Below are 12075 nucleotides of genomic sequence, written 5' to 3'. Positions count from 1 at the left end.
CGTAGGTGTGTTGTTCGAATCCAGTTGTCTTGTCGATTATTGGTTACACGTGGCCTGCCACCCCGAGGATGGTCCCTGATTGCATTCGTCTGTTGCCAACGTTGCCATAAACACCAAATGTTTGTTGTTTTTCTCAGGGGTTGTTGTCAACACGATGCTAAACAATCATATGGAATCCAGTTAACACACATGGTTTTCTACCCATTCTTGGGTAGTGAAATGCATTGGGCTTGAATAAAGACAACTTTTGCATGGAATGTGTTACCCAGGTCACAATCGCTCAGCCTGACAACTAAAAACAACAAAGAATTTGGGTCACATTAGTTTATGTTTCATAAAACATGGCTGACAAAATATACATCATGTTTATGCTTCAAGTTTTCAACTTGGTGTGGCGCAACGGATAAAATATCAACACTCATTAACTATACTAGGCATACAATAAAGTATTATAATACCCAACTATTTGGACGTTAAATTGTCTTGCAACATCATGTTGACTCGATCCTGCTTCAAGCATACCAATGGCTCGCAGACGCTCATTTTCGGACAGGCGTGGCATTTCGTAATATTGAATAATTGCGTAATTTTGTTGTTTTTCTGAGTGGTTGTTGTCAGCACGATGCTAAACAATACATATGGAATCCCGTTAATGCACACGTTTTTATACCCAATCTTGGGTAGTGAAATGCTTGGGGCTTGCATAAAAGTCAACTTTTGCATGGAATGCATGCTTTTCTGTAGCAGCTGTGTTTTTGTGACTTGATTCCATACATGTACTACAATATTGAAAACCAAACTTTACTTGTTTGAAAAATACACTAAAATATTGGTGTCACAGGAACTTTGGTTTTTGAGTATATTTATCTCTGCACAACAGAGCTCATTCAACTGCATCAGTACATATGGCAATGATCTGCTGGTATCTCAAAGTAATAAAGCTTGCAGACACCACTGATCACTTCATACTTAGAGGGGGCACGGGTGGCCCAGTCGTCTAAGGCGCCGCGATTCGCTATGCAGAGTTGCGTCCCTTGGGCACGCCAGAAACCTATGATTGTGGGTTCGAATCCCGGTTCGCCCCGATTATGTTTCTAGGTTTGTCAGCACCATACCCGTGCTCGTGGGTTTCACCGAAGTAGTAAACGTCTGTGACCTGCATCACTTCGGGCTTTCCTCCCACATTAAGCTGACACGCCGTGATATAACTGGAATAATGTTAAAAGCGGCGTTAAACCCAACTCACTCACTCACTCATACTTAGAAAAAGCGCAGTGCATATGCGCAGTGCATAGGCAAACCAGATTCTCGTGCTCTGATTACTTTAGATATACTGCATAAGTTAAGCACAGCATTAAACCATGTTTGCATCTCCAATTATGAAACTCGCCTTCAGGGTAAAGAGATGTGTAATGTCATGGATGCAGACATGGATGAACTACATAAAATCCTGTAAAAAAATCGCATTATCTTGTCAGAAATGTTGCCGCGCAGGAGATGGGATGGAGCTGACTCGCCAGTGGCAATTGATGGCAAACGAAAACGAGTAAAACAGTTCATGAATTGCAAAAACTGTCATATTGGAGGTGCTAGAATCAAGCATCAGATCAAGGCAAAGGATGCATGCCTCTATTTTGGTGATGACATTCATCTGTCTGAGTTAGTTTCTGCCTTTTTTTATGAATGCCATTCAGGAGGCAACTTCAAAACAATTTGGTGGCGGTGATCCCATACAGGGTCAGTGGCGGGATCCTGTCTTCTCTCGCATGGGATAGGTGACATCGAGAGCAGAAGTCAGCATGGTTACACACTGGTGATGGTTGCAGCACAGAAAGGCAATGATGTACTGTACTTCGGAATATGTTACCAGAAAACCTAACGGCGACAGAGACCGTTACACAATTTAAGAATTTGCTTCATGTAAAGGGAGATAATGGTATACACTTGGATTGAAATTATGGACGCAGATTATGTCAACTTATTCACGGTAGCCTAAGGTTTGGCTGCAGCGATCTTAACGCAGATCCATAGGATAGATATATCTTAAATACAAAAAAGATGATCCTGTGGATATCACATCGCAGATGCTTTACACTTCTTTTTTGTATGTACAAATTACTATGTTCTTTGAGATGAAATTTTTACCAACATGGTTATTCTTTACAAACGGTGCAATGCGGAAATTCGTATTTGAGTAAGGAAAAGCAAATCCGAATATTAGGTTCTGTTCAAAACTTCACATTAAAAACTGGCAGATTTTCAGTTAAATGAGTTGTTTAATATAAACTGCAAATAGATTTATTATATATATACATCTAGATTGACATGTACAATTCATTTGTTACATCTTACCTTCATTGATGTATTTATTGTAATATATCCTATGTGTAATTGAGAGGTATTGACATAAGCGCTTCGCTTGTTTACCAATCCATTTTCACACTTTTGTGAAAATAATTATGTTTAAACCAATAATCTACTGGTGAGCAAAGGATGCAGGTTGTCAGTGGTGAATCAGAGTTGGAAACATTCTACAAGCCTGGGTGACAATGTTCATATTGATATTGTTATGTACAGTCAAGTTTCGTTAATCCGACAATAGGCTTTATCTGACACTAATGATGGGAACCGATTAAATCAGTGCTATTTTGACCTGTGAATCCGACTCCGACTCCGACACACCTAATTTGCAACGAATTACCGAAATCACTCCTTAATCAGTCTCGTTAATCCGACACAGTGACCAGCGTACTCCGTGGTCATCTGCCCACGAGTACACAGCCCGTGTTTTGATGCGAGAGAGTCGGCTGGTACCTGCATATTACAACGGCTTCAGAGATAAACCTGTTTAACAATAAACAATTAATGCTTTAACTAAACAAAATAGGATTAACCACATGCTTAGATTGCCTCCATCTCATTGGAATCAGATACAAGGTCTCGCTATCGCCGAGGACATCCCATTACAGGTCACGTCAGAACAACCTTTCGCGAACCATGATCGACAAATGAAATGACTAACAGGATGTCAACGTTAGCCACTTAGAAAGCAGCTTTCTTAAGCTTTGCGGTACCAGTTTCAAACTTGGGATTTCCATTTCAGACTATGCTTTTTAATGTATTAAAAAAGTCAAAAGTCCGTAAAAGTTGTTAGGTGTTGAGTTTCAGAGGTTGTATGATTAGAAACATGTTCCGCTAACAACGTAACATAACAATATGAATATTTAATTTTTATTTTTTTATTACGTGTTTGTATAGTTATCTATTGTGTAGTTATCCGACTTTTGATCACGAACGATGATATTACCTAATTTCGTTAAGTCATACTCGTTAATCCGACATAATCATATGCAACCAACCATGTTGGATTAACGGGACTTGACTGTATCTTACAGCTGACTTCAAGAGCAGAGACCAAAAGGGGAGAACAACGGCGATGGTTGCATCACAGACGACTGAGAGGAAGGTATGGGACTTCCTGTTGAGCAAAGGTTATCAATTGTCAGTGGATCAGTCGTACAGATTCAGTAGCAGGTGGACTATGTGGAGGCTTTGGGCACTACACGTTACATTTAGTTGTTCTCTACAGAAATAATGGCAAAGCAGTGGTCTCCACACATCAGTCAGTATCGATGACGTTGAGGCACTGGTCACTTAAACCAAATAACCAACCAATTGGGCACTACACGTTACATTTAGTTGTTCTCTACAGAAATAATGGCAAAGCATTGGTCTCCACACATCAGTCAGTATCGATGACGTTGAGGCACTGGTCACTTAAACCAAATAACCAACCAACGGGGTTCTCCACAAACACAAACATGATGGCAAAGTCTTCAGCAAAAATACCCGTTGAACGTTCGTGTAAAAAAACTAGAGAAGCTCTGTGCAGGATGTTGACGCGTGCGAATGCAGGTACTGGTAAGCATGTCTGTGTGTAGATATGTCTTCATATTGTACACCTGCCAGTGTGTTGCCATTTCAGAGGCATAGCTTGAGCGGAAGTCATCAACAGCTCCATGGATTACTAATATAAGGGACTTCTATGCTCTACAAACACACGTCAGAATGCTGGCAGTGACAATGGGATCTGTAAATCTTGACATTAATGCAAGCATGATTTAAGTGCAAAAGTGTGTAATAAACTTTTCACGATGGGCATCCGGTGAGTTATCTACCCACTCGTGTCAAGCTTGTTGACACCTACTCTGCAGACCAATCAGTGGACTTTTGTAAGTTCAATTATTGAATTGCCTTTGAACTTCCGTAATGCCAATCAACAGGGTAAACATATAAACTCTGTGTTGTTTTTAGCGGAGTTATTTGCTGTTTGATTGGATTAACGCAAGTGTGGATTAAGGCAAGGCAAGGGTATGAATCATTCCCTGGTAATTTCCAGATTTACAGTATGTCTACGTGTCTGTGCGCCAGTTTACGCATTGCCCTGGCTGTTTAAATTCATGTTGAGCTCATCGAAAGCTATGCTTATACACAAAGGACTGTTAATGTTTTAAATACACTTTGCAGTATATATGTATTTGTGTCTACACGTCTACATAATATTTGTATGCATGGGCTTGCATACTGGTAATGACATTAATACAATCATATGATGTATAAGTGGTGAGTTGTTCAGTTCAGTACATATTATGTGTGTTTGTTTGCAGAACATTCCGCATGCCCAGTGATCATTTAGGTCTTGAAAAAAACTGATATGAAGATTTGTTTCTAGCTTTTCGGGCACAGAATAGAATATAAAATGGTGGGACCCTTATTGTAGTACTGCAAATATTGATTCAGATGGAAATATTGATTCAGAAATGGAAATCGAAATCAAAATTGAAATCCAGTTCATAAACTGTCGTGCAAATTTCGGTCGATTGCAGGATTTGCAAAACATGTGCACCGCCAACTCGTTGTCAACAGATATTTTCCAAACCTTTTCATGATTTTAATCAAGGTGCTCGCGTGATTTGATGCCCTTGGCGATGTAAGACCCGATTTATCACAACATAGGTCTTGATTATCGATCAGATCGTCTTGACTGGGCACCGCCATTTTGTTTGAAACAAATGCAAGTGGTGGAATCGGATTGGTCCATAGGAGAGGCTCAGAAGGGACATAACTGGTTATTACCATTGGTGATGCTACGATCGAGCCCACTAATTCCAGTCTAGCTCGGCAAGGTTGGAAACTGGACTTTTATAGCCAGTAAACTCTCTTGCCTCGGGGAGATGGTGTGTCCTAGTCCGGACTAATGCCGACTAATGCCGATTTTATAGTATTAACCCACTGAGATACTATGCCGCAGTTTTACATGATTCTCAGACACAGTATACTGACCGAGTCGACCAGTTTTTGTTTAATCCCCCACCCCCTTTAATACTGAGCGCCAGACAGGATAACAACACTTAATATCTTTTAACATATTTTATTATGAGAGAGAGAGAGAGAGAGAGAGAGAGAGAGAGAGAGAGAGAGAGAGAGGGGGGGAAAGAGAGAGGGGGGGGGGGGGGCGAGGGGGGCATTGGAAACAGTTTCTGTTTGCGATAAATAGAAGTACATAAATCAAAATAAAATAACAGTCAAAATTATTGCAGTATGCAATAACTTTTTACAGTAATGGCCTTCATCCAATTAAATGTATCTTTGATCTGAAAACAAAGCAATAAAATGTGTACTTACTGGTTTGATTCCTTTGTGTTCAGGGTCACATACTGAGAATTACTGACACCAGCCCACAAATGTTTTACTCATAGTGTATTAACCATGGCCTGATCCCCAACGTTTGCTTTTTTTTGTTTTATCAAAATATATATGATTTTTGAGGTACAGTATTTTTGTAACTAAAAATTGTGAATCGATGCATTTTATGTGAAATCAGTCATTGTATTATTCCATGGGTTGAAGTCGCTTTCATCTTACATTTATTATAGAAATATCAGCATCCTATGTTTAATGCATAATATGTGGCATAAAACATCCAATAACACGTTTTGATATTCACACATTAATTCTCATAGTTGATACACACGTATCCGTTATATTTTAGAACACGTTTTCAAATACTCACAGAAGAGCCAGTGTCCATCAGAACCAAATCCCGAGGTGATGCTGACGTATCTGATTTTGTTCGGTGTTGCGTCTGTCCACGACATGAACTCCCGTCTTCCGACAGTGATGCCATATCCCACTGCTACTCGACCATCTTCATAGCTTATCCAGAATGGTAAATGCTGATCTGGAGAGAGAGGCTTGTGAACAGCAAATGCCTCGTTTGTGCCCTGCTTACTTTCTCGGATGACAGACTTTGTGTTGCCAAATCCTCCAAGGACGATCTCGTACATGTTATTGTCAGTGTTGCCGTCGTTGGCGACCAAGGCAATTCGGGCGTCGTTAGAGGCCCGTACCCAGAACACGAGGGCCGGAATACAGTTACCTCTTCGTGTCAAGCGGACGCCACGGGTGGTAACAGACTGGTACTGGTAGACATTGTCTGTTGCAACACCTGCTATAGGTACCCCACTTAACAAGGTGCTCTCGGAATCTGAAGGAAAAAGCGGTAATATGATTACATCTTAAAAATACATAGTCTGTTTCTGAACACTTAACGTCACATTGGTAGTATCCTAAAATGTAGCGACGAGAGCAAATCATACATAATTCAGTTAGCGAAGGTTCAGCAAACTAGGAAGATAAATTTCATAGATGCAAAACAAAACAAAATGTTCTGTTGATAATTAAATATAATATTCCAGCACAAAAAGAAGGATTCAATGACAGCATCATACAACAGACCAGTAGGGTCAACAAAAGTCCGCATGACCTGTCTGGGGGATGTTAATTCCCCTCTCATTGCAAGACCAACAACAAGTCGTGCAATGGTTTCAGGTTTAGGGTAACGGTGTCGTACACGAGTATCAAGTTCGTATCGTATTTTCAGTTGGGTTTATTTATCCATTTTTACCGTTAATATACATTCTTTTCCATAATGTTGTAGTTCCTGAATTTGTTTCTGAATAATGCATCATCTTCAAATAACATAAGACATAAATGAAAACTATATCCGGTTAGAATTGTATCACACTGGTGCGGTAGTTTTAAATGTTAGTTGCTAATTCAGTATATAACCTCACTCCGAGTTGTGTATAGAAGGTATCAGAAGAACCATTATGGTCATTCCTCACACAAGGTTATACATGGCCATAACATGGTAAAGAATACTCTTATATTTTCTCATGGTTTTAGTTTTATATTGCTGTGTCAGTCAGTTGGAAAAGTAAATATGTTTCTTAAAGAATTTCGAAATCGGTCAATAATTATGTTCTTCCAAGAATGGCATTCCACTTTAGAGGATAGTTCACGTTATGAATATTACAAAACCTTCAAGACTTTACTTCAACAATTAATATAATTTTCAGTACTCACTACGGAAAACTTCAGAAAACATTTAATTAGATATTGACTTGTCTTACATAAAGCTGTATTATTCTTATAATCTGTATCTTTACATTTTCTAAATTTATTGAAAGATCTGAAACATTCTGTGGTCAAAGCAATTATTTACTTCAATTCTCACTTCGCCAGTTTTTTCTGTTCCTGTCAGGTGAAGCGGACAACATGCCTCTACAATATATTCTGGGCTTGTATCAATACATATAAATGCACTGTCAAGTCATTCTTGAACAACGTCAGATGAAATAAACCGTTGAAGCTTTTCATTATCCAAAATATATCTAAAAACACTTTTACAGTTAATATTCATTTTTAGGGTGGTTTCAGAAGCTTCTTCCTGGCTGGAATTACATTTCACAATTTTTATGGTACAATCGAGCATGCTCTTTCCACCCTGTATGCTGTTTCTGATTATAGATCGCGTGTTGGCAAATGCACCGAGGACGATTTCGTACATGTTCTGTCCCGTTTCGCCATCATAGGTTAGCAAAGCCACATGGGCGTCATTTGAAGCCTGGACCTGTAAGCATTTTTAGATATATTATCATGTCAGCGTTATAGTAATCAGAGACATACAAAATGTTGCATCAGCATTGTTTGAGCCTTAAAGAGTTATACAGTTTAAGTCATAATTATTGAGAATTGAAAAATCTTGAAAATTGTAAATATGAAAATTTCCCCCCAAAATAAAACATATTTTAAGTGAGCGCAAACCTTCTATAATCACATCACAGTATCATCAATATTTTATCAGACCACTATTTGCTTCCAAACAAAGTTTTATACGATTGGGCATACTTCCTATGAGAGAGGTTAGAGTCTCGTGGGTGAGAGAGTCCCAATATCGCACCACCTCGCGCTTCATGTCATCAACTTTTGTCAATCCCTTTTGGTTCACCGACTCCTTCATAAGTCCCCCAACATTTTCTATAGGATTTAAGTCCGGGCTGTAGCTAGGCCAGTCCAAAACGTTCACATTGTTGTCCACAAACCACTGCCGCGCATGTCTTGCGGTGTGTTTCGGGTCATTATCCTGTTGTAAAATCCAAGTATTTCGATAAAAAAACATCTGCATTGGGATCAGGTGAGGTTCCAAAATGTCTGTATACCTTTCACTGGTTAAATTACCCCCAAAGAGACACATGGGCGTCGTTCAAAGTGAAAATATCCCTCCCCAAACATGAAACTTCGGACTGTACTTTGGTCTCTGCTTCAATGGAACGGAATGACATTTTGTCCACATTTTAACATTGTTAGGATACACCCATACATAGCCCTCATCTGTGAAAGTAACACTGTTCCAGTCAAAGTTTTCATGCGCCCATTCTCACACGATCACTAAACACCAGTTTTCGAGGTCTCCCAGCTCCTTTTCTGTGCTCAATTCCCGAACCATTCTCAATATTCTTCTTAACTTTATACACTGTAGAAAGAGGAGTATCTGTGCCCTTCTTCTAGCAGCATCAGTGATGCCTTCATCATGGAGCTCATGTCTGAACTCATTTCTGACATATATCAGGAAAAATCGTCTGCTCCATAATCAAGGGAGATAACTCTAATTTGCTACTTCTAAAATTGAAGAAGAGTTGCTTCCCTTTGACCATACCTTAATTTTAAACACTTGTCAATATTGATATTTTATGTATGCTTCCTTGAATATGACATTAAAATTCACAATAAATTTGAACCAGACTATATGTATATGAAGTAATGAAATCTAAATTTTATCGATCGTGAAAAGACGAATTAGCTGCCAGATACATTACGGTTTCGGCATGCTGGATGCTCTCAAACCACGGTGGAAAAGAAATGCCTCCTCTTTTCATAGTTTTGAAGTAGTGACCAAAACACATCTAGGCTCTAACAAAAGAAAAAAACACCCCAAGCCTAAAATATTATGAAACCAAAGCAATATATGTTTAAAAGCTCTCCATAATCCAGCAATTTGAACCAAATACCAAGTGACTCAATCTTTAAAATATCGGTGAATGAGCTCTTGGTGTTTGTGGAAAAACTCAGCGACATTTTTTTTCCCATGTGAACGAACTGAACATTAATGAAAAGAACGTAAGCATGTACTGTAACCACCCAACACTCCTTTTGGGTTGCCCTCACGACAAGCCTCATACTGGGGACGTATTCTGACTCTGAAATAATGAAAAGTGACGAGGAATGATGAAATAAGATACTTTACTTTGAACTTGAAGGATGTGGCTTGTGATCCTATCTTCACATCCACCTCCTGCAATGACTGGTAGTTATACTGGGTGTCTGTCTCAAGCTCTACATACTGCCTCGTCGCTGACCCGCCATAAGAGTCTAAGAAAGAAAACAAATATTCAAGCACTACGACCGTGTCATATCCTCGCCGATACGGTACGACACGCAATCATGCATGTCACCACCCTCTTACGAGACACGCATTAATTGACGGAATCCTTGTTTAACTCATTATCACGAATGCATCATTGGCAACAGTACAAATGTCAACGCCAGAGAATAACCAGTCTCGATTATCCACCGAAACAGATTCCAGTGTCCAGGAAATATCGGGTGCAGATAATATGAATGGAACATAGAAAATCGGTCTAATAAAATCCGGGCTTGCAAACCCTTGTCTTCCCTCCACAAAGCGACTGATGGATCGGGCGGGGAATACTAGCTTGAATTTTGCTGAGTAAGACACCCGGAATAATACTTCTGGTGTACCTACAGTTACAGGCCAAGTGGTAAATCAGATACTAAAATGTAAATCCATTCCTTATTTAGCGAGTTTATAGTGCCAGACCACTGATGCCACTCGGCATGGATACCCCACCCAGACACAGTACTCACTACGGAAAACTTCAGAAAACATTTAATTAGATATTGACTTGTCGTACATGAAGCTGTATTATTCTTATAATCTGTATCTTTATATTTTCTAAATTCATTGAAAGATCTGATACTTTCTGTGCTCAAAGCAATTGTTTACTTCATTTCTCACTTCGCCAGTTTTTCTGTTCCTGTCAGATGAAGCCGGACAACATGCCTCTACAATATATTCTGGGCTTGTATCAATACATGTAAATGCACTGTCAAGTGATTCTTGAACAACGTCAGATAAAATATTTCTACCTTTCTAGCTTTTCATTTCAGACAATATAGAGACTCAGAGGCGACCAATCCTTTTTTGAACTTAAAGTAGAGCACACGTTCTCTCCAATCAAAAGATCAACATTTTCTAGGGGTTCTGTCATGGAGCTGTGCTCCTGAGACCAGGATGTCCTTAAACAAGAATAAAGTAATAACTAAAAACGTAACTTGACTCCTAATAGTAAATAGGCACTTGACTTAAAGTAAGCAATCACGGGAAAGTTGGTTTTCGACGGATTACTTGGAACATGAGGTACAAAATGTAAATATAAAAGCCTAGCTAATACGTTTTAGCTAAATACCACTAGAATACGTCAGTACCAGACAGAAAACTGCCCTTTAACCAGTAAGCATGACGGTCTCGCGATACCTGGAGGTAATGATTTCGCCAAAGGTCAATACTATAGGGCTATTGCGTGAAAATCAAAGTAACTAAAACAATTTCAATAAATTAATAAATTTGTATAGATATACTAGGTAACATATAACAAATACATCCATGATGAATGTATCCGATTAAACTCCTAGTGAATTTCTTGAACGGTTATTATATTAATTCTTCAGGTTCACACAGTGCCGATTATGGCTCCCGCTTGAGATCTGACAGCACTTCGACACAAAAAGTGAAAAAGTCGAATTACTGTCCTCAATGATCTGGAATGTCCTGTCATTGTCTGAACGCAGTCTTAAACGTTCGTAACACAGTCCTACGGATCGGGAAACATCCAGAGAGGTCGGCACATCACCCCCGGCAGTATGGTGCGTCCCGTAACATTCGGGAAACTCAGCCGATTTTGTCGAATTACAATCGTGACTATGTCGCGACAGATTCTGCTGTATCGGATCAAAATCGTAACAATGTCCTGGGTTGTCTGGATAGTGTCCTGTGGATCGTGATGAACGTGCATGAATTGTTCATTGTCGTTTTTGGTGATTGAGTCCAGATTGCGTCCAGATCTTGTCGAATGCGAACCGTCTTTGTCGGTTTACTGTCCTGCCACAGACTTATCTCTGTCGGATCGCATTCGGGAGAATCGGGACGCTGTCAGAACAGATTCGGTCGTTTTTCAACCATGCGGAAGATACAAATCGGATTAGATTCGGATTGAGAACGGAGAATCGGGACGAATTCTGCTGGAAAAGGCTGAATCGGGACGCTTCCTGAATAACATCTGATTGATTGTGAATTTCCCGGCACGAATCGCAGGATCTTGATCAGAATTTTGACAAATTTTAATCGGGAATGGTTCCATCTGAATGTATGACTGAGGCCAAAGAGTGAACGTGAAGACACCGGAGTACGGCGACTGCCGGAGTTTGCCGAACGGTGACGACGCCGGGCAATTAAGAGAGAGGGAAGCAGTACTTTCAATAGACCGTGACAAGACTGGTTTACGACCCGGTGACAGGTACCAAAGTCACGTACCCAAACATATGGCGATAGGCTATTTCAACATTCTGGCCTATTGATATGGAAAATCTTTA

Source organism: Haliotis cracherodii, unplaced genomic scaffold, assembly GCF_022045235.1.
Source record: "Haliotis cracherodii isolate W230 unplaced genomic scaffold, xgHalCrac1.p SCAF_7, whole genome shotgun sequence".
In the NCBI taxonomy this organism is placed as follows: Eukaryota; Metazoa; Mollusca; class Gastropoda; order Lepetellida; family Haliotidae; genus Haliotis; species Haliotis cracherodii.
Note: the sequence above shows the minus strand (reverse complement) of the source record.